Source organism: Streptopelia decaocto, assembly GCF_964273445.1.
Source record: "Streptopelia decaocto genome assembly, chromosome: 1".
Classification (NCBI taxonomy): Eukaryota; Metazoa; Chordata; class Aves; order Columbiformes; family Columbidae; genus Streptopelia; species Streptopelia decaocto.
Window position 1 is genome coordinate 59490945 of NC_138663.1, and position 22381 is coordinate 59513325.

Sequence of the window (22381 nt, forward strand, 5' to 3'; positions counted from 1 at the left end):
TAGTTTTGATGTGGGGACTTTGTCATATTTTTCTGTTGTATATTATAGTATATTTTATATTATTGTATATAATACTGTATATTATAGTATCTATGGCACTGCATGGATAACTGCTACAAATAAAACTTTAGTTTTCTTATTGTTGTTATTTACTTGTAATAATTAATAATTAAATTGTAACAGTAACACCAAGCAAGCAAGCTCTGTGAGCCCAGAAGCCCCAAGGCTGTCAGCACATTTGCCCCTTCATGTGCCAACTCACTTCATGGCCCTTCTCCATACCCCCAGCCACCCAGCTGGTGCTGGGGATGATGGACAATCCCCACCTACCTGGCCAAATACTGTGTCAGAGCCCAGGACAGCAGGAACTGCCCCCAGAATGCCCTATCAATCTCCTGTGTGTAGGCAACTCTGAGGTGATGGCATTCCTCAGCAGCAACTGGCTTGGGCACAGTTGGTGGCTGCAAGGACATCTGACCTTGTCTCATGGCCACCAGCCTGCAGTAAGCCACACTGCCATGAGGAGGATGGGGAGACACTGAACACAGTGCATGTTTGGAGGTAAGAGGTGTTCTTTGTGTTGGACAGATGTTGCTGTCCAACATCTCCATCTTTCCCAGATCCTCCTTGAGAGTCTCCGTCTCTCCTGCATCCTTCTTGAAAATTTTACATTAAAGATTATTCTCAACCTTTAGGATCCTGGTGACAGTATGATGTAACTTTTTCCAGAGCACTGAAATACCATGGAAGTGTCATTTTCAAAAGAAAACTGATTTTCCAAAATGCCATAACCATTAATAGGCTTCGATAACCTCAGACACAGTCACAGCAGCATCTCAGTTCCCAAGGCACACTGAAAAGTCCAGCTATTCTTCATGGGTAACAGGAAAGAGCAAATTGTCCAAGTGCCCGTTTAGAGGATATGCAGTACCTCTGTGTTTTAGGACACTTAGCCCAAATCTGAGTGCAATAGAATCATTTCTAGGGACAGAGAGACTGTTAAATCCCAAAAAAGGTATCAAAGGACACCTCATATATCACCAGAAAGAAATTATAAGGTTTCTTACAGTCTGTGGGGAAGAAAAAAAAAAAAAAAAAAAGGCCAGACAGATTTTAAAATGTTAAGGGATAAATTAATTGATTTATTTTTGAAGGTGGAGAGAAAAGGAATTAAATGCTCAGAAAATAGAACACTTATATGACTCAGTCACTAAAATACAGGGTAACTATAGCTGTTAAAGAGGTCTGAGGACAAACACAGCTTCGGTTCTTATACTCTTCTTAGCTAAAAACAGATAGTTTTTTATTTAAATAATATGAATCCATTCTTTGTTTTTGCTGGTCTTTCTTCATTGGGTGCTGGCTTACAGTTACAGCTTCCACTGCTGTTTTAAGCAAGCACAGCTTTATCTTAAACATGGTACATAATATTTTCTGGCAAGTCTTAAATCCCTGAATTCATCTTATCTCTATGGTGACAAGCCTACACTTGGAATGAAGTATCAAGGCTTTCCAGAGTAGAGGCGTTTTCTGACAAAAGCTGGTGCCTTGGATTTATGGCAGTTCTCAGCTTCTATCATTTGTAAAAGAGAAATGCCCAATTATTGGCTAACAAACACATTTTCAGGAAATTTATTTTGGAGTACCACCCACCCCAATCTATAATTATAAAACCTGACTTAAAGCATTGCTAATTTACATAAAATGATAGGTGACTGCTGAAAACAAATGGACATACATGTGACATCTGTGTTTGAAGAACCGTAAAGCTTCTTGTTGAGACGCAGCAGGAGAGGAAGGAAGCAACACAGACCAGTCGGTCAAGGTCTAAGAAGAAAAAGCTTTTTCCCATGTAATAACTTTACAAATGGTATTAAATGTCTTCCTTACTCGTGTACACTCATTCCCACATGAACTGTAGCTGCGACAGTAACCAACAGCTGTTGACACATTCATCTTTCTACCAAAATTACAAGCACACTGAAAAGCCAACGACTGGATAGAATGTTAGAACGTTTCCTTTCGAGATCATAGCCCCGTTCTGATGGCAAAGACCATCCCATCCATCACCAGCTGTGCATCAGCAGCTTACCTGGCATAAGCAAAGCATCATGCTGAAAAACACAATGAAATACAGATTTTTGGTTCAGGTAACACTGAAGCTGCCTGCAGGAGATCTTTGAGTATATCTGAGGTGAGGTCTGGTGCGTTGTAGGCACTATGAGGACAGCAAAAAATAAAAAGAATCCTGCTAAGAATGTGCAGTAGAGACCATGAAGTTTCTAGTGGAACACACAGTTCTCTTTTTTCTTAGAGAGTGTAATAGTATTATTTTGCAGTATTATTTTGCCAGGATTTTTTTTCCAAATCCCATTGGCAATTCATAAAGATACTATAGAAGATTATGAGGCTGACACGACATCTTTTCAAAAGAATCTGTGAGGGCAGATATTAACAGTTTTCCAAGATTTTCACTTCTGAACTCAGATATGATGCTAGTTCAGTCATAAAAATCCAGTGGAAACTATGTGCAACACGTTTGGTTTCAATTGTTGATTTCACCTGGTTTATATATACCAGATCTTCGCCAGTGAGAGCAAAGACTTTTTTTACTGCCAATCGATGCCTTACACAAAGTCCTCCGAGTTTGTGTCAAATCTTAACTTCTGTTGGGTTCAGCCTTGTAAAAAAGAGGAAGAAAAATGTTCCAAAATCAGCTCCCCCAGACCTCCTTGATCTTATCTCACATTTTCATATGAATGCCCTCTAGGTCTCATGATCTCATTATTCATGAACAAAGATTTATAGCATCAATTTATCTTCCAAATCCGTCAAAGTGGAAACTAGCATTTCAGGCCCCTTAAAACGTTACAAGAAATATGATGTTGGGAAAGAGGTGTAGGAGGAAAGGTAATAACAGCAGTCATATAATTCCCTGGGGAAAACCTGCTTCCTTCAAGAAGCAACATCTTTTGTCTTTTTATGGAACTTAATGTTAAATGAGATATTTGAAAGGAATTTCAAGCTGGTATCTCAAAGGGATCTGACCAGACAGAAACATGTGATTTTGAAATGCTGCTGAGCTGGGAGGAAAGACAAGAGCAGCACATCTGTCGATGCTATAGAGACTGAGGAGCTTTGGGTGTCTGCCTGAACAGTATCTGCTGTGTACTTTTGTTTTGTTACTTATTTCAGACTGGTGCAGCCAAGACCCACAGACAGGACACATGTAGCTACTGGGTGATAAGAGACTAAACTACCAAATAAAACTTCTGTCCTCATGCATACGTGTTTTTAAAAGATAAAACAATACTTCTTCAGTGAAAAGGGTTAAGAAAAAAACATTAAAACAATTATTTTCATAGTTTGCAGAAAGTTATATGCCTGTAACCACAGTGCATAATAATTGTAGTGCCGTCAGAAAACCCCCAGACCAAAAAGTGACATCCCACTAAAATGAAGTTTCCTTTGCTGGAAGCTTCCTCCAAACTCCCCTGCTTTCTCTCTTTGTCTTACGTTTACTTCATCCTTTTCTCTAATCTGATCTTATTTCTAACCTGTTGCTCTTCAAATGGCTATTTTGAATGCTATTTTGGCCTTGTTCCCCATGCACAGCCATTGGTATTCATAACCAGGGGGATTCTCAGCTTTGCACTCAGAGCCACTTCTTGGGCTACCACAGCACTTTTAAGCCACAGCAGTCTTCTACAAAAACTGTAAGAATTTTTCTTCATAAAAACTCTTTATCAAACAGAGTTTCTAACATGGTCTTAGCTTTCCACAGCTGCTACATGGTGCATAAATCACACAGAAAACAGGTTTGTAGCAAGATTCACAGTGATTGCCTTTTTTTTTTTTAATCAGCTCTGGGGCCGCTGGGGACACCGTTATATACAAACCTATTTCAATCATGATATTTGTATTTACAAACCATGAAAGACCCTAAAGAAAGCAAAAGAAGCTGTCATTAATAACTACAGTTTGTAGGCAGGAAAGGAAGCCATCAAAGATATCCAACAGCTATATGCCTCATTAAAGGCCCAGTGAAGTCAGTAATAACCTTTCCTTTTGATCCACTGGTCATTGAACAAAACTATCATCCAAGGAGGAATACTCAACTGGAGTTTAAAAAGTTTATTAAAAAAAAGCCCTCAACTCTAAAACATGTTAATTCCCTGTCTCTTTGTGGACTGTAAGCTTGCCAGAGCTCTTCTGCTGCTTCTTCTGTAGCTCCACTAAATCTCTTCCGTTCCCTTTCAGTCAAAGACACTGAACTGAGCTGTGTGCCAAGGCTTTCTAAATTATCTTTCTCCTTTGCGAGTGCAGAGCAATTTCCACAAGATACGGTTTTGCTTAGTGCCTTGCATGACTGGGAATGGAACAAATGTGAAATTCTGTGAGCTTTTTTATATTAAGCCCTAATCCACAAAAATATATCTATAATCTTTATACCAACAGCCCTCTCTTTTTAATAGTAACTTAATTATGACAAGTATTCTTTTTTTTTTTTTTTTTAATAGGTCAAAAGTACTAGGTAATGCTTCAAATGACCTGTCTACTAAAAAAGAAAACGCTGGCGAAGATCATTGTTACAGGTGAATTGTAGGACTAGCAAATTCAATCTAGCACTGCTGCATGTAATTACTGCAGCAAGAGTTTTAGATACCAGGCAGGAGTACTCTTGTCCAGTTGGACAGCCTTTGTAATGAAGGTGGGAAATGAAATCAGACTAATCTGCCTGACATCAAAAAGCCATATTAGTCAATAGGAAGTGTAAAGATAATCTCTGTACTGTATGTAATGTGAGCCTTGACAGGGGCAGATCAGCAAGGGTTATTTCAGCCTTTTAAACTCAGATAGTTCCAATGTAGAGATGGGATAAACATCTTGCCTATGAGGGAATCCAGGGCAAAGCTGGAGGGATAAACTTTCTGCCCTTTCCCCCCTCTTATCTTAGTATAAAAAAGCCTTAGGGAGATGGCTGCTCCAAAATTACTTGAGTTAGATGTAAGATGTAGAGTCCAGTAAAGAGAAGAAGACAGTTGTCCAGTGCCCCACAGAGGAGAGGCATGCTCTCAGGGTGAAAAGCAGGATTTGGTTGTGTGCATGTTTGTTCAGGGAAACTTGAGATGAAAGAGGCTTTTTAGGTCACATAACCCAGATAAAAGGGTTATGGCATGGTTTGTTGTGGTCCCTCAGACCACTGTCACTCCTGGGTGAGCCAGTGGCAGAGTGTGGTGCCAACAACATAACAAGCAGTGCATGGCCAGGGGAATATGTGGGTTCCCTATCCAGGGCACAAAGAAGAGTTGGGCACCAAAACCATGTCCCTCCTGCAACCAGGATGCATGCTCATGCTAGCTGAAACCTACCTTGCTCAGTCAACCGCACCAAGGATACCTCAGTGTGAGCTTTACACTAAGCCATGCAAACTACTGAGAACCCTTGGGACAACCTGGGCATGCCAACATCTGCACTGCCCTGTTGACATTGCCACCAGCACCTGCACAAGCAGGATGCACAGGGTTGTCTGTGTACCTGCCCTCACTGTAATCCCAGATGGCTCAACAGTGTGGCTGAAACAAAGCCCCCTCTCACCTTTTGGTCACTGCCAATTCATCCAAGCAGCTTCTAAGTGTGGTTGTTTTTTCACAAAGTGGCATTTTCTCATGGAGGAGTTAGGCCCGTGTACACAGGAAAAGTAAGCAGCTTTGCACTGAAAAAACCATCATCACTGACTCAAACAGATACCCCCATAGTTATACTCCTATAGAAGGATTTATAGAAATTTGAAGTAATTTGGTGGTAGCCTCACTTGCCTGTGGGAAACAAAGACTTGCTTGTGTTTGCCCAACTTTCAAATGAATCACTGGGAAGTACTCGTCCTTGCTAGCGATTCATACACTTGACTCTTCCACTGGAACCAGAGTCCTAATTCATTTATTTAACTAACCAAAGCTGGTTTTATGTTTTTCAAAAGATAGGTGAAAGGCCTGCTTGCTTTTTAGCCACAAGCCCAGCAGATAATTAATCTCTATTTGTCTGGGAAACAGGTACAGTTCCAGCATCTGCCTGAGGACATTTGTGTACATGTTACCCACCTCTCTGGGTGAACACCCCCATCAGGCAATCGGTTAATGTGAGGCTCTGCCAGCCCCTCCTCTTGGACATGTTGTGTTTCACTTAACTATTTCAACACTGGTTGGGCACAGGTGGAGAGAATGGCTCCATAACCCCATGGGTTTATAGCTCAAATGGATGGGGAGAGTTGGGGTTTCTGCCCCACACCCAAGCCACTGCCTGAAAAATGCCAAAACCACATGAGAGCGGGGAAGAGAATGTACATACTCCATTAAAACCTAAATTACTCTACACAAAGTCAAACTTATATGTTCTACAATGGCATGTATCCACAAAAGATGTTGTGATGGCTCCAGCTCAAGGGCAGATTGGAGCCTCTATGCAGGACATGAGAGGTGCAGGGCCAAATACCCTCTGGAGGGGCTTGGGTCTGCCTGGCTAAGCCCCAGTATCACCAGGCTGTAGATAAAAAGGGAGAGAAATCTCCTCCTCAAAAAGAGTAAGTGGATCTTAGGGTAAGGAAAGCATCGCAGTTTCTGTTTTGCAACAGCCACAAATTGCACTTTGTAGGGTATTATAATGATTGATTAATTGTTACCTGGCATATTCAAGCCACTCTACTAGCATATTTGGAAAGAATAATTTCATCTTTTGCAGAATTTTCTGGACTAACAGCTTATGCTACACCAGGCTTCTGAGCTGCTGATCGCATTGATGCTTTGTGGCCTTAACAGCAATTAACTATCTTCTGAAAGCTTATTGGTAAAATATTTATCACATCATGTACCTTGAGTATCAAAAGGAAATTAAATTTGACGCATCTACTTAAAAATAAATAAAGCTTCCACTTTCACACAGTGCCTACATAGACTAGAAGCTCCTTCAGATTTTTGTGTTTAGATTAATTATTCAAAAAGATGAGCAAAATGTGCTGTTCTCTGATCCTTTACTCAGGAAGCTTTAAATAAGAATATCCTCTTCCTTTCTCAGAGTCACTTGGGTTTTGTTATCTTTTTTCTTTTTTTTTTTGAGATTATTAGAACCACAGTTCCTGCACTGGAAAATCATAGTGAAGTATAGGAAGTCACAAAAAAGAACAGGCAATATTGTGAAATGTCTTTGTAGTTTGAAATACCATTATTAGGCAAAGGAGTCTTGTTCCATATGCCACTGCAAATATCAATTAGTTCAAGTAGAAAAGATTATGACCAGGTGCAGGTTTTGAAGTAACTTTTGGTGGGAGGAGGGAAAGGCCTCTCTTTTGTTAATTGTCTCTGCTGATTCATCAGGCATCTGAAGAATTTAGGGATATCAACCTTTTGTGCTTAGCCAACAAAATACAGCCTCCATGGCATCTGTGAACTGGGTGGAGATACAGGTCTTATTGATAGTTGTCAATCTGCTGAAGTGAAAGACAACATGAGGAAGAAGCATATGTTATATCTGTCTTCCACGGCACATCTATTAATGCAGGGGCTTTGTTGGAGGGCTTGTTAAGAAGAAAGGCAGAATGAGCCCCTCCAGTGTGGGAACCCATGGGCAAGCTCAGCTTGAGGGCCTGGGGGAGGCAGCAGGCAGATGAGGTGGCTGCAGCGGTCCCTTCAAGCCTTAGAAAGCTGTAGGTGACTTTCAGAAAATTACAAAGAAAAGCGACTAACACAACAAAGTGTGCCCCTGAGAAGAAAGATACTCTCAAAACTTCAAAAACCTCCTTAAAAGATTGGATTAACTTCTTCTAATCCTTTGAATCATGGGTAGATATGAGTTCAAAGGACTAATGTAATTTTATTATTACATTTAATCAAATGTTTAAGTTAAGAAATAGGAACTGAGCTAAGGGCAACCTTCTCTTATCAGCTTCCAACGTCTGAAAGCAGGAATGAATTAATTAAGTAAATGTGACAAGCTTAGGGCTATAACATACAGCAGCAGCTGAGTCAGCTTGACCATCAGCCATTTATTGGGGTGAGATGTGCAGCTCAAATACTACCAGATGATTCAATTCACTTATCTTGGCAGTAACAGATAAGCCAAAAGGGATGCCCAGAGGGAAGTAGTGTCATAAATTGGCAAGGCAGAGAGTTATTCACCATCTTAAACAAAATGTTGTCATCAAGGAAGTTGCGCATTTAATCCATACAGCAGAGTAGGCTGCCCTATGAAATGAAAGCTGATTTTGCAGGTTAGCTTCTCATTAAAGGAGATATGAGTTTTGCCAGGTCCAGGCATATTTTATACAACTGGCTTACATCAGGCTATGTGTAGTCCAACCCCTCCTTTTCAGGAGTTTCAGCCCAAATACTGGTGCCAAATAAGAACCCATTGGTCATGATGAGAGGGTTGAAATCATAGAGTGTGTTTTTGTGCCCTTTTCCATAGCTTCCCACAGGTGAAGACTGCCTCACAAGCATGATAATAACATAGAATTTCTTCAAATATTGCACATTGACTTGTATTGTGGATTAGGAAATTCTAATACATAGCGAGATCCACCATCGTAATGTATGTTCAAATAACATATGACTAAACATTCCTTCCTTCCTTCCTTCCTTCCTTCCTTCCTTCCTTCCTTCCTTCCTTCCTTCCTTCCTTCCTTCCTTCCTTCCTTCCTTCCTTCCTTCCTTCCTTCCTTCCTTCCTTCCTTCCTTCCTTCCTTCCCTCCTTCCTTCCCTCCTTCCTTCCCTCCTTCCCTCTTTCCTTCTTCTTTAACTATGGGTGAGATGTGACTAAATTGCAATAGGTTTCATTTGTACACAGCCAATTAACTCAGTGCAGTTTAACAAAGGAAATTCCATTTTAACAGCACAGGTTTCAGCAAAAGCATTTTTCCTTAGATGACAGACATCCTCAAAGGTGGACAACTAAGAGCAGGAAGAAATTATCTAAAAAATCAGAACACATTATTGCATGTTTTCAATTTAGTGGCAACCTAAGTGTTGCTGAAAGAAAGGTAAAGTGCAATATAATTTGAATTAATAATTCCAGAGGCTCAGGACTTCTTGTTTGCTAGAAAATTAAAGTTGTAGAATATCTGGGGGATGGGGAAGAAAAGGAATGGATAAATCTGAGCCCTGTTCTGTTGCCTCTTTTAGCTATCCAACTTTGGGAAAAGCATGAAAATGTAATGAATGACAACAACCTCAAACCAAACCAACTACCAACTTAATATCCATGAAGAGAAAGCCCTGGCAGTGTGCTGACTGAAGGAAGTAACGCTGCCCAGGTCCAGCACAAGGCCAAGAGCGAGGAATTTTGGAAGCACACAAGAGGAATTTCCCTCTGCTTCAAGCCCACGCCTTAAACACAAAACCCAAATAAATGTTGGGTTTCCAGCTTTTGCATTCTTCCCTGGTTCTTTTTTTTGCGTACATTTGTATGTGTGCACGTCATGTATGTGTGCTCCCTGTGATTTCATCCTTTCTCCTTTATAGTTTCTGCGGAAAAAACTAGGCCGTTGACAGCATGGCGCTCAGACGTTGCCATGGCAACGGACTGTGATGTCAGAGACACGGGATTAGTGGTTCCTGACATCACTGAGCTAAGGGAGAAGCCTGCCTGAGAAGGACAAAACTCTCATCCAAACAGCTCAGACAATAGAAACGGGAATTTCAAAAGCATCTAGAGGAGAATCCTCAGCAGTAAACCATCCAGAAACAAACAGAAATTCAGTGTCAAAAATCTGCTGACTGAAGAGAATCCCAAAACAATCGGCATGGGAGTAAATCATTAAAATCAGTCGACCAAAGCCAGTATTGTGTCAGCAGTAACTGTGACAGTAGAATCAAGATCATTTTACCAATGAAAGCAAAATACAATGGCAGAAAATATAGCATCTTTAAGTAAAGTACGCAGTGATTATTTATTTCAGCTCCACTGTTAAAAAGCTGAGTGCAATTTTACACAAATTATTCCCTTGGGTTGAAAGTTCATGTTAGAAAAGATAATGTACGAACTACATGTGTGAGTGCACTTAAAATAATCAGATACCTCCGTTTATATGTGTGGGAATACTGTGCAAAACTGCAAGTGGCAACAGGGGACTTGACAACCCAAGTCCACTCCCACAGCCATTACTTTGGAAAAGGAACAGATGTCAAGAGCTGAGCTGGCAGCCCAGCTTTTGGGGCCAGAGATGGGACCCTCCCTGGCCCTGCAGTGCAGCTTATCTCAGCGCTGGGGATGAGCACCTCTCTTCCCAGCCAGCTGCCAGATCTCCTTCTTGGGGTGGGCGTGCAGCTGGTGAGAGGAAACTGGAAACAATAAAAATAAAAATGGGGAAACAAATACAGGGAGTGTGGAGGCCCAGAGCAAAAGCTGAAACTGGGTCATGTATCATATGAGGGCGGTTTGTAACGAAATGAGCTGGTTCCTTCTCACAGAATCACAGAATGTTAGGGATTGGAAGGGACCTCAAATGATCATCTCGTCCAATCCCCCTGCCAGAGCAGGAACACCTAGATGAAGTTATACAGGAAGGCATCTAGGCAGGTCTTGAATGCCTCCAGAGTAGGAGACTCCACAACCCCCTGGGCAGCCTGTTCCCATGTTCTGTCACCCTCACTGAGAGGGTGACAACCCTCTCCAACCTTGAGAAAAGGAAGCTGGAAGCAAAATGCCTTGTTCCTTCCCTCCTGCCTGGGCGGCCTTGGTCCTCCTTGCTGTGGCTAACCTACCTATGTGCCTACCTGCCACATCAGGATGCTTTTAAATCAGAACTCTGCTTCCTAGACAGGAAGCTTTGATGACTCATGTGTTGGACAAGGACGATATGTGATGAGCTGAAGGACCTCAAGCAATATATTTCAGTGGAAAACTAAATAAACTGAAGGATCCGCACACGCCCTCATCATGATTTCAAAGGTAACTTTGAAAAACAACTCAGGAGTCAGCACCACTTGTGGTTTAAGGCATGTCTACACCTAGGAGGGGAGTACTGAGGCAAAGAGCCCTCAGCTACCTGTTTCCGGACCTGAATGCTATATAATTACTAACTGGCTTTGCTTCAAAAATGGGTAGAGGCCCACATAAACCCATCTGTTTTGCAGCTGGGACATGAGCCAGTAACTTCACGTGTCCCTAGGTTGTGCCCTGCTTTGTGGGGTGGACCTGCCTGATGAAAGAGTTGTGAAACAACTCTTAAAAATCTGTGCTTTTGGAATTAAAACTCTATTTCACTTAACTAAATTCCATGCAGACCAGCCCATATTATTTTTGGTACAGATGTTGTAATGATTTGAATTGCTGGTAGGTTTTCTGTGATTGTTTTGCAACCCAGAAACCCTGGGCTTTAGACAGAAGCTGTGATTCTAGTGGACAACATTTTCCTCAGCATTTGCGCTGCTCCTTTCAGTGCCAGTGAACTGTGAAGAAGCCACAGTCCTGATGTGCAGTGAGCCCTCTGCATTGTTTCTCTCGTTGTCTCTTGTGGTATTTTAAACATCTGAAGTATCGATGTCAATTATCCGTGTTGCAGGCATGCACCTATGTAGTGTCACTGATGCTTGCCTTTTTACTGCTAGTACTTCATCTTTCCCTTAAAGCATGAAGTAATGGCAGGCATAGAAAATTATTTTAACATTAATCCCCACCCTACAACGGCCTGGCTCCTACCTAAGTTTTTCTAGGTGTTTTACTTCTGCCATTCCCAGTATAGCACTTTGCAGAAATGCAGGTGATGCAAAGAGCTCGCTGCACATTTAAAGGAAAGCAACAGTGTGGGGAGTCAGTGCAAGGGTCTTGACCAGAATTAACCCACCAACTCAGTGTGGTGGGAAGAGAACTCTTCAGAAAGGACTGCTGGGTTTATCTTCAAGAATGACATTCCTTGAAATAGTAGGGTGCCTCTAGTGCCTTCTGCCTGTAGTAAATGTTGCCACATGGCACCAGTTATGTCAAAATTGTTCTTGAAGTTGTGGTTGCAGAAAAGGCACCTACTCATTTTCATGAATCTTTTCAAGTGGATTTGACCTGGTCACTACCAATTTTACTGGAGTTCCCTGAATAACTTAACCTTGCTTTGTAATATATATGCCTTCACTTCTAAGTTACTGCCCTCGCCGCAACAAGCCACAGAAAAGTGTACAGGACAATCACACTGTGTCTTCACAGCTGAAATGAGAGAATTGCAGGAGCTCCAGTACTACAAAATATCTACAAGAAAAAAAAAAAAAAGAAAAAAAAGAAAAAATATTAAAGAATTATTAAGTTCTTGTAGCCAAAAGCAAGTGAGAAGGAATTTTAGTGGCATTGGAATACACAATGGTCATAGGAAAACCAATCCGTTTTATCAGAAAAGATCCTGTGACTGGCAGCTGCCTCCTCTAGCACCTTGCCATACTGAGAGCAAAACAAGAGATCAAGCAAAAGCAGTTTTTAATTTAAGACAAAATATTTCCTTGTTGTGTTTTGCATCGTGTTTTCATTGTACCCAGTTCACTAAGTATAATTATTCCACTTAAGAAATCATATGAAAAATGACAGACAAGCTACAAACACTCCGATATCAAGTGCAGACTCATGTCCACATGTTCACACTTGTGCTCTCCCACGCTTTTCCTCCTTTAATTACATTATTTTTCTAGTAAGTAGCAGATTACCTGACATGTATGTCAATTAGTCATCCTTTTCCCAGTGCAAATCTTACCATCTGTTCAAGATTTCTTAGGATTCAATGGGAGTTCTCAACTGAATTCATTATTCACTGGGTCAGAACCTTAAATGTTCAAAAAATTATATGATTAAACTGAAGCTTAAGTTCATGTGGACCTTTATAGAGAATCTAAGAATAGGATCCAATTAAAACATATGTTTAAAGATGGTGATCTAAATTCTCAGTAATTCTGGTTGTACTGATTCTGTGTCTTTAATTTTTGTATTTCTGCCTTTATAGAGACGAAAAAAACGTATTTCTTGTGGAGTGCTGACCACCTTTTAAGCACCATGTACTGCACAAAAGTGAGTAATCCCCAGATGCTCTCTCATAGGAGAACTGATGCCAAGTGCAGCTGCATGTTTTGCTCATGGTCACCCACTGTTCCCAGAAAAGCATTCAGGTGTTTAGAGTCCCATATTAATTTCTATATGCACTCCTAGGATGCAGCCAAGTGCATTAAACCCTGAGACTTAATGCAAGTACATTAAACTTTAAGGAAGCTAAAGCAGAGAGAAGCAAGGTTTGATCCTCAAACTCTAAACTCGATTAATTTAATGGGTGTATGAATGTGCTTGGTCCCTTTAAGGATGCCAACTGCTGTGTAATTTGCTCAGTTCTGCTAAACATTTCTCTTTATCAGTTTGATTTCTGTACTGTTCTACTATTACAAAAAATCAGTTGCTGGTGGTCCTCTTGACCTTGATAATCTAATATGTAATAAAAATAAAATATCAACCTCACTAAATATTTTAAATAGATTAAGTAAAATATTTGGTAATACTTCCTCTTGGGTAAGATTCTGAAAATAAATCACAAACACCAGAAATTACTGATGTTAATAACCCTCTCACTGTTCCAGCTGACTAAAAATAGACCTCTGTGACAGGATAAGAATAAAAATATTCATACAGAAGTTTGTAACTGTTAGTCATAGTTTGAATTCTTTAATCTATCCTCAGTGAAATAAATCAATAACGTAAAAACAAACCCCATAATAAAGTTTTGGAGACCTATGAGGGCAGCTTCAGTAAGTGTATATTTCTGGTGTAGTAAAATCATTATAATAAATACCTAATGTAATAATTGTATTTTTGCAGGCTTGTAAAGATAATAATTCATTATATTTCATTTACTTTTGGACTGTGTATGCTCTTCTAGAAGACTGACAAACTGTACTTCAGCCATCAGCCATCACAAGGCCAAACTAGGTCATCTGTAATGAAACCCATCAGGTCCTCAGCACCAAGGGTCTCACCCTGTAGATCTGCAGATCCTGGCCCTTGCTACCTCCTAGAAAAGATGTAGTCAGCCTTTCCTCGTCCTGTTCTCAGGATATTTGAACTTCTTGGCATGGTGTTTAAGTCCCTACTGACTGTATGCCCAGTAAGAACATCTTCCTCTTCTTCCTCCTCTTCTTTTTCTCCTCTCCTCTCCTCTCCTCTCCTCTCCTCTCCTCTCCTCTCCTCTCCTCTCCTCTCCTCGCCTCGCCTCGCCTCGCCTCGCCTCGCCTCGCCTCGCCTCGCCTCTCCTCTCCTCTCCTCTCCTCTCCTCTCCTCTCCTCTCCTCTCCTCTCCTCTCCTCTCCTCTCCTCTCCTCTCCCCCATTAAGGATCATGTTCTTTTGAGTCTTGTTCCCTTCTTTTGCCAATCACAACTTATTTTCTAGAGCACTGTAGTTCACAGATCTCACAGTCTGCTGAGATTCAACCTCCCCAGGACACATTTAAAAGTTAACTGCCTCCTCCTTAGTTTTATTCTTCTCCATATTTTTTTAGGAGAAAATATTTTTTTTTTCCTCCTAAATCAATGGGACCTCTTTAAAAACCTGGGATTTAGAAGTTCCAGCATGAAGTCTTGTGCAACAATTAGGGAAGGGTGGAGATATAAATATCATAAAGTACAAATTCATCACTGAATCTGGAGTACATCCACAAATTTAAAAGCCAGTGGGACACTCAGAGTAAACACAGATGGACAACAGTGTTGCCAGAGAGAAGGATTAGACAGGACCCACGAGTGACGTTAAGGAATGGCCAGATCAAGGGAGTGCATTTTACTCCCACAAACGTTCTTGCTTCCCACCTCTTCCAGTAAGACAAAGCAAGAAATTTCTTACCCCCCACTAAGAATTCTTGCAGCAAAGACCTTTTAAGAGTGCAGCCAGTATGTCCTGCCTGGGTCTGTGCTTCTGACATGTCTGTCTTTAGAGAACTGACCACTCTGCGACCTTCCCAGGCTCTTCCTGCTTGCTGTGTTGTCACTCAGCTATGGGCAATGCCAAAACTTCCCCTTTGAACTCTGTCCTAATTCCTGAGACTACCCTGGTCTGCTATGTGTCTTCTTCTAAAACAATTCAGCTTGGACTACATATGCCCGAGCTTGCTCCTTGGAATCAATTGTTTCATTTTATCAAGCACATGGCATGTAAAAATTCAATTTGTCTTCTAATGAAAAGGTTGCTGGTGGTGACTCTACCTGGAGAGCACCCTTCAGGAATTAAAACTAAATCAAACAAGAGCATGATATTGCACCCTCTTCTTTCTTGCATCTCCCTGGGGGCTTGGAACTCATCAGGTGCTTTAAAATGTGAAATGAAATCTCTGAGACCACCTATTCCCTCCACCATTCTCTTGCTTGCTCTCAATACATGTCAAGTCAGACAACTACTACCACATCTGCCACAAGTGTTCACTGCCCTGTTAGTAGGGAGTGATGCCACCCACAGTCAACACCTAACACACCACCACTGCCCCAGCTGATGCTCCAGTTTAAAGTTTAAAACTTTGAGTTGGTTTAAGCTATTCTTGCTGCCATTTCTGTATGTAGAAGGCACTAGCAATGAATGTAGTAACCTAAACAGCAGACGATGTGAGTCACAGAAAAATTTTCAGCAGAAGGTTTTTGACATTGCAACACACTTCCCTATATTTAGACACAAGGAATGATTCCTCAAAAGTAAAAAAAAAAGAAACTCATGAAGGTTTGAAAATGAAACCTCTAGGGTGATTTTTAAAATTCTGCCTTACTTATCTGGGAAAAGCTATGAGCAGTCCTCTTCCAAGAAGATCAGCCATAAGCAAGTGTTGAGCTTAACACAACAGTCAAGTCATACACTTTGGATATTCACACCTAAGAGATATTTGTTACTCTGAGCCAAGTCAGGCTCATTGCTGGAGTCCCCTGCATTAGCTGTTATTTTTTTGTTTAGAGTTTGTTTTTTTGTGTTTTGTTTGGTTTTGTTTGTGGGGTTTTTTTTGTTTGATTTTTGGTTTTGGTTTTGTTTTGTTTTTTAATTCACTGTAGTTGCAGATGCAATCAAATGTTGCAGCTGCTGCTCCCCATACATGTCTGGGCATGGCTGATCCACACTGACCTGGTGTGCCCAGGTTGCTCTGGTGGCTGCATCCCGAAAGCCTGATTCCCATTTAAACTAGGGCCTGATTTGCTTTTATGATCCTATAAAGTAGCAATGGAAAAGAGCCTTAGCAGAAAGAAGAACTGGGCACTGTATAAATTGAAAGCACCTATTTGTCAGGTAGCTAATCCAAGACATTATAGCCATTTATATAAAACTTGTTTTCTACAGTCATCCAGGAATTTTGTTAATAGTGCCAAAAGACACTTTTTGAAAGGATTTAATGCCCAGTTCATTGCAAATCTGATCTTTGTTTTTGCCTGTTCCCCAGCCAGCAGCTAGGAACAAAACAGACTTTGAAGCCTGCAGCATTATTAATCTGAGACTTATTACAGTAAGAGAGAGAGAAGGAAATAAATCCCTTCTCCTAGCACTACTAAGTCAGTGTAATGGCCCAAGAATGACAAGCTAAACAGTACTCTAAAATTATCAGGCTTCATTTCTCATGACAGATAGCAAGCAGCAGATTGCACTTTATCTTTTTAGGCTGACCTGACTGCAAACAAGGAATGCGCAGAATGCCAAGGCCCCCCGTTCCCTCTGTGCAGCCTCCTCCAGCAGAAACTGTGCATCACAATGCAATATTTAGCACTTTGTTCTTCTAGTGCTTACGACAAAGATATATTCAGGGCAAGTTGATTCCCTAGGGGAAAAGAATCTGAAGCAGCTTCCCTTTGCTGACCTGTGGAGCACACGCCTGTGTTGATTCTGGAGGAGAATGCGGGGTTTGGTTAGGGGGAAGCACTTCAAAAATATATATCATCAACATATCTCTTGAGCTGAGCTTTGATCAGCTTCTTTTACTGTCCAGCAAAACAGTCGGTAACCACTAAAACATTTAGAATGATGTCATGTGGTGCAACAAGGATCAGTCCCAAGTATAAGATCGTCAAATGCCTTTACAGTGAAGACACTCCTCTCTCTGTCAGTGACATATTAGGTTAATGACAAGCCTACACTTTATGGGTGCCTAAAGACTTTGCAAGCAGTCAAAATCACCAGGTATAAAATAGTATTTTAATTTCTGTAGAGCAACTTTCATTTATTGTGATGTTCACAGTTGCATGATGATAAATTGTCAGGTTTTCTACTATTTTTTCTTTTTTCCCTCCTTTGTTTCCCTTCTGATAGAAAAGAAATTGCCTCTTCTATATTCTCTTATTATTCTTACCAGTCTAATACTACAGTTTCTAGAGAAGCAAAACAAGTAGCAAACTGAATTTAACACTGAAATATGGAGGTGGGCATGGAGAGGGGAGAATCCGTCCATAAATTATAATTAGACCAGTTTTGAAAAGTAAGGATTGCAATAGAGTACAATTAGAATTAAAATTAATTGAGTTGCTGAAAGGTTTATATTTTTAAAGAACGTTTATGCCAGTTACTACTCTCTGTAGAAGTTGTAGCACGTAGATCAGAGGGAGTTCTGAACCAGTCCAAATATTCAAAAGGCACAGAAATGCATATCTACGAGAAGTAAATAAAAATGCACTATCATGTTAAGTGCTAACAAATTATCACTTTAGGAAAAAAAAATATGAAACCATAGGTTTATTCAGCTCTCCTTTATTTGCATATCATTCCTTTAATAAGTCTTTCCCTACATCATAAACTTAGGCTAGGTATGTTCAAAAGCATCAGCTGCAAATGAGGCTGCAGCAAAACCATCCATCCCAGGGAGCACAGAAGACCCCATCCTAAGGAGCACAGCACCTTTATTCTGGAGCTGCATCAATCCCAGGCTAGTCCCACCAGTCTCAGTACATAAGGGAGGTGTTGCTGGTGTCATGGCTCTCTGTGGCCACATTTCGAGTAGGTGGTGAGCATGTACTGCACCGCCCAAAGTCCCAGGTCCCTAAACACTTAGACTGAGAGCTCAGGTGCACCAAAGAGGGGTATCACACTTCTCCCCAAACCCACAAGCCCAGGCTACCAAATCAGCACAACTTGTGCCACCTGCCTCACTCTTCTTTAACAAGATGGGAAAGATGAGGACAGACTTTTTGGCAGGGCCCATTACGACAGGACAAGGGGTGATGGTTTTAAACTAAAAGAGGGGACATCCAGGCTAGACACAAGGGAGAAATTTTTTACACTGAGGGTGGTGAAACACTGGCCCAGGTTGCCCAGAGAGGTGGTAGATGTCCCATCCCTGGAGACATTCCAGGCCAGGCTGGACGGGGCTCTGAAGAACCTGATCTAGTTGAAGATGTCCCTGCCTATTGCAGGGGTGTTGGACTAGATGAGCTTTGAAGGTCCCTTCCAACTGAGTACATTCTATGATTCTATGACTCGTTGCCAGGCAAGGACCAAGGCTTTGCTCTCCCCATTCAGGATCATTTCCTCTGGGTTGTGGTCTCCACTTCTTTTGCCAAGGGTGTAGGGAGTCACCCACCACACCAGACAGGTCTCTCTTAGTAATCTGGGAGAAAACCAGCAGCCTGCTGCAGCTATGGAAGGGCACAAACTGCTTTAGGAGTCCATTGGTTTGGAAGTCGTGGTGACTTTTTCTTTCCTTGCTATCTTACCTAACCATCAAGACAGACTTGTTTCTAGTTGCATTCATTGTTTCTAACGAAGAGGAAAAATGAGTTCATGTAGCACCCGAATATAGTAGTCCTACATTACTGGTATTTCTCAGTAGGACTCAGGATTAAGCTCCTATCACTTGCCAAGGCTGTCGCCATGTCCATCAAAATATTAAAACATCCACCCACCCTTTTTTCTTCTGCCTTGACCTGGAGTATTTTCTCCTGTTTCACAGGGACAGTAAAGGGATGTGGCTGCAGTGTGCAAGCTCTGAGTTGGAAAACTTGCCTGTTATCCCACTCTTCCAACTTTCTTAGATACTTCTCAGGGTCACAATAGCTTTTCTACAAGCAAAGTGCATGTATTTTCTTAATTCATGCATTTTAAAAAATATTATGCAGAAATTATTCACCTATTTCATTTAACACAAAATCTCTTTGTTCTGCAGAATTTAATAAAACAGACCAGAATTATGGGGTAGAAAAATGGCCCCGCAGTCTCCACTCTGTTTGTCAGCAATGTTTTGTTATTACAAGAAAGCTTGGGGTTATATTTTTTCTGTGCTGGACTGATAGATTGTGTTTTAATCTTTTGTAAGACCGGTTGTTTAGATCCCATTTGGAAGGCTGTGGAGAAAATGCCCTTTTCATAAAAACAATCCAATTCTTCTGTAAATATCTGCTGTCATATTTATCCTTTTGGAATTAAATTCAATTTTTTTATTAAACTTGCTACCAGAGGAAGCAATAGTTGCAAAAACTGTTTAAATAGGTACCATTTGTGCATATAAACAGTTTCAGATTTTTTGTCTGAAGGCTTAAGTGGTTTCATAATTTCTGGTGCTGTGCTGCGAGTGTTTTTATACAGAAATAGACTAAAGCATGCTGAAACTACACGTAAGCAGTGGAGAAGGGGGAGGAGGATAGTTGTTTTTAAAAGGGCTGGAGATCAGAATGGGAGGCTGTGAACACAAATGAATTACATGTATGTGAGTTGCCAAAGGAGGAATGAGTCACTCTCCACATTTGGAAACGATAAGGAATATCAGGCTGTCCTGTGATCTCACAGTCCAGAGCTGTAAATCCAGGGAAAAAGAAAAAAAATATTAGCAGACCGCAGGTTGGATCAGAATATGAGCCTTCAATGAACATGACAAGGTAGATGTCTTTACTACAGGCTAGTGGTGGTTCATCAGGAATCACGTCATAGATGCCTTCAGATTTTTACTGCTACTGGACTTAAATCACTTAAATCACTTGCAAAAGGGTAAAAAAAAAAGGCAAAGATAGAAGCATAAACATAAGGAAGATGGCAAAATGAGAGAAAACATTTGCTAAGTAACAGATTAGACTGTATCCTAATGCACACCATTCCACTCGTTGCCTTTGCATTCAGTGTGTTCCCCTGAGCTGCATCCCGCCCCAGGGGTGCAGCCACAACACCGCCTTGCTCTTTCTGATCTCCCCCTGTGTCCAGGAGGCTTTTCATCAGGGACACAAAGCGTGGGACAGACAGGTAAAATAACCTGCCTTTCCAAGTCCATACAGACAAGGTGGTTGAGTGTGGCAGCTACAGGCACAGCCTGTTCTCTGGTCTCCCCTCCACCCATGATGCTCTCCCCCAGCACAGAGGGGTTGTCACTTGCAGTGAGCAGCAGGGTGCCACAGCCCTTCTGCGATGTACCCTGGCACCAAGGGTGATTTGGTCTTTAAGATAAAGAATTTGTGGCTCACAGGCCCCACTCTTAAAATGTCTGAATTATTCTTTCAAACTATGTGAAAGAAAAAAAAAAAAAAAGAAAAAAGAGAGAAGAAAGAAGATACCACTGAGGTTCCAATAAGTTTGTGAAACATTCCTCCAGCACCATTTCTGCTCTCAGCGAGTGTCCTGATTACACTGTGCAAACACACACAGGTGAGCACCCCTGCTTTGCATGGCTTCTCCAAGCCAGGTGGGCGAGAGGCACCCATTGCTTTGAAAACGTTTGTAATGGCATAACCATGTCACAAGACTGGTCCCCAGGGGATTTCCAGCATTAGCTGTCTGAAAGACATTTCTTTGTCTTAGCTTAGCTGCCCTGCCCAGCATCATCTCCCCCTCCACCAAGTCCTTAAAAGCTGACTGCTGTTTGAGGAATGACTTCAGCCTCATGAGATCTGAAGCTGTGGGTAGTCACACTCAGTGATGCAAAGCCTCTGAGGTAAATGATGACACAGGCAGCAGGGAAATGGGAAATCAGACCCATCTGGCTTTCCTAAGGGTTTTTTTTCTGTATTTGCTGCCTTGTTAAGAAGTCCCTCCCAAAAGTCACCAAGGGAGGTAAAAATGGGAACATACTACTCCTCATTCATAAGCTCTGTTTTCATGTAGCATTGATTCACTCCACTTTTTTTTCTTTTTTTTTTCTTTTTTCTTTTTTTTCTTTTTTTCTTTTTCTTTGTGGCACACAGGATAGCAACTACCAATAAAACTTATGAGTTTACTGTTTCATCACTTCAGTAGCAGCACTTAAACTGGCCTTTTATTGCTTATCTCTATTGTTCCCAAGCTGTAGCTGATAACAGTTCACAGGCAGGAACCCTGGATGTTCTTTTGTCTCCAGATTCCAACACTTGCATATTTTATTATAATTTGGTTATCTGAACAGGGGTGTTTCATCTCTCCCTGTTATACAGCTACAAATCTGCTTCCTCCAAGCTGCTAAGTTACAGCAAACTCCTAATTCATTCTGCAGTTCCTTTGAGCTCTGAGTAACAAATGCTGCGGTTTAAAAAGATTAAAACCAGAGATGAAACCTGATTGTTGTTCCATGCATCTGCTTCAAATTGGTTGTTCTGTTTATTTTAGAGACTTCAACTAGTTCAATGAAAAAGCAAGCATCCATTCTGCAGAATTAATCTTGCTACACTGGCGTTTACACTCGGCTTTTATTTACTCTTTTTTAGAGCATCACTGAAATCTTGCCTTCACTGCAAAATCAACATGACTAACAATTAGCACATGCCGTTAAATTAAGTGCTACCTCTACATTAAATCCTGTAAGTTACAATCAGTGGTGGTTTACCTGTGGCTGAGTGGTTCAGGCTCCCACTCATTTATGGACCGCTCGTCAGTTTACACTATATCCTTCTTATCGGGTGCACGCAGGCAAGAGCCATTTGATGCTAGCAGCCAATTCACATCTTCTCACAGCTTTTACTGTGTGCCCAGCACTAATAGATACACTCTTCCATGGTCTGCTGGGCAAGAATCAATAGTGTGATTCAGTTCTTCCAGGATTTAGACAAAGAAGGTGAGAGGTGTCAGGGGCCATGTAATGAAGAAGAGGAGGCACCTCACCTTACCGCCTGGCCCGAGGTGGTGCTCACAATGGTTCTATCAGAAGGGAGAAATTCAAGTGCGGGCAACACAAGTCAATTCTGGCTTGGACCCAGGGACAGATTCTCCACTTATGCAGGCCTTACTTCCTTATTCATGCAACCTTTCCACAAACTGGGGCAAAGACATAAGCAGTCCTACCAAGAAATAAAATAAGGTCTTAGTGTAATTTAGTCTCACTTAAACAGTCTGCAAGTCTTGACCAACCTTCAGCAGAAAGATGAATCCCACCCCTGCCACTTATTTTTTGGGGAGCTGAAACATTAACTTAACACCACGGCTTTTGTACTGTGATCCATGGATCACATGAGCAGTCCACAACCACTT